This window comes from Herpailurus yagouaroundi, unplaced genomic scaffold (assembly GCF_014898765.1).
Source record: "Herpailurus yagouaroundi ecotype Mexico unplaced genomic scaffold, PumYag 77, whole genome shotgun sequence".
NCBI classification, from domain to species: Eukaryota; Metazoa; Chordata; class Mammalia; order Carnivora; family Felidae; genus Herpailurus; species Herpailurus yagouaroundi.
The window spans coordinates 13,442,114-13,443,930 of record NW_024412388.1 but is presented as its reverse complement, the minus strand read 5'-3'; the positions used below and the strand labels follow the sequence as shown (position 1 = coordinate 13,443,930).

Genomic DNA, 1,817 nt, shown 5'->3' with positions numbered 1-1,817 from the left:
ACGTTTATTTATTTTTGGGACAGAGAGAGACAGAGCATGAATGGGCGAGGGGCAGAGAGAGAGGGAGACACAGAATCGGAAACAGGCTCCAGGCTCTGAGCCGTCAGCCCAGAGCCCGACGCGGGGCTCGAACTCACGGACCATGAGATCGTGACCTGGCTGAAGTCGGACGCTTAACCGACTGCGCCACCCAGGCGCCCCCCAAAAAATCTTTAACTAAAAGGGGGCGTTGGGAGATAGGGACACGCAGAGGGAAGATCCATGAAGACACGGGGAAATGTCCCTCTGCGAGCCAAGGGGAGGGGCCTGGACCAGATTCTCCCTCGTGGCCTCGGAAGGAGCTGACGTCACCAGCATGTTGATCTGGGACTTCCAGTCCCCAGAATAGCCAAACAACACATTTCTGGTGTTTTAAGCTCCCCCCAACCCCAGCCTGGGGTACTTTGTTATAGCAGCCTGAGCAAACCCGTACAAGACCCCTTTTGAATGTATTAGTTACGAGAACCGATACATCCTTTTTCTTTCTTCTTTTCCTTAAGCCAGTTTGTGTTCAGCCTTTCGTCATATACGAGGGTGAGGGACTTACTTCCACACCACTGTTCTGCTTAAAATCTTTTTATGGACCATGTTTCAGTTATCTGTTCGTATATAACAAACCACTATAAGCTGAGTGGCATAAAACAAAATTATCATTTGATTTGCTCACAAGATGCTCCTTAGGCAGGATGTGCGGGGGACCGGAGGGGGGCGGTGGCTCGTCTGTGCTCAGCAGGGCATCAGCAGGTGGCTCAGCTGGGGACCAAGAATCCGCTTTCAGGATCTGGCTGGAAGGCCCTGGATTCTTTGCGTTCGAGCCTCTCCTCAGGCTGCTTCTGTCTCGCTGGGATCCAGGAGCAAGTGTCCCCAGAAAGCATGGTGAGTGCATGGAACCTCTGTGATCGACTGTGAAATCACTCAGCATCACTTACATTGTACTCTGTTCATCAAGGCTGTCACAAAGGTCCGCCCAGATTCCAGGGAAGGGGACACACACCCCCACTGCTCTGGGGGAGGAGCGTCAAAGTCACCTGGCGAGAAGGGCATGAGGGATGGGAGAGATTTTGCAAAACGTGATCTGCCCCAGGCAGCATATCCCTGTGATCCCACTGAAAGTCAAGAAAAGGCAAAAGTAATTGACAGCGACGGAAGTCGGAGTAGTGTTACCTCTTTGGGAAGGTAGCGTTGACCGGAAAGGGACACATGGGAACCTTCCGGATGCTGGAAATGACCTGTGCCTGGATATGAGTGGACCTTACGTGGATGTGGCTCAGTGAGCAGCTTATCCAGTGTTCCCTTAAGGCGTGTGCATTTTATACTTCAATGAAAGACATTTTTAAAGGCTGTGACACAGGATCGGACGTCATGAATGCAGAGGGAAGAGGTCCTTGGCTGGCTCCCACTTGTCCAGGTAGCTCGGCTGGCATGCGAGGCCCCTCCAGACCCAGCCCCCATTGTCTTTTCCGGTGCCTGCAGATGCATGAATGTCTCCAGCTGCGTGGAAGATTGTGGGAGAGTGTTCCAGAAGGAGGAAACAGCAACTGCAAAGGCCCTGAGTGAGGAGAGGGTGGGGGGCCAGCGTGGGGGCAGGAGCGAGGGGAGATGAGGCAGGGGCGCTGGGCAGGGCTCATGGAAAGGCTTCAGGCAGGGGTTTCCCTTTTTGGAAGTGCAGAATCCCAGAGCTGCCGGATCCTGGGACTGGCCTGGGGCAAGTGCCTGTTTCCTCATCTGTGAAACGGATCTCCAGAGTCCTGGCCTCCCACGGGTGCCGATAAAAGTCC

General features: G+C 53.9%; 1 long non-coding RNA gene across 1 annotated transcript in view; it reads right to left on the bottom strand.

Moving 5' to 3' along the window:
- Nucleotides 1-601: 601 nt before the first annotated feature.
- Nucleotides 602-1,817, bottom strand: part of LOC121022025 (uncharacterized) — a 4,027-nt gene continuing 2,811 nt past the window's right edge. Inside the window, exon 2 of the long non-coding RNA XR_005786787.1 lies at nucleotides 602-1,145. This is a non-coding gene — a long non-coding RNA (uncharacterized LOC121022025). The remainder of the gene's footprint in view (nucleotides 1,146-1,817) is intronic.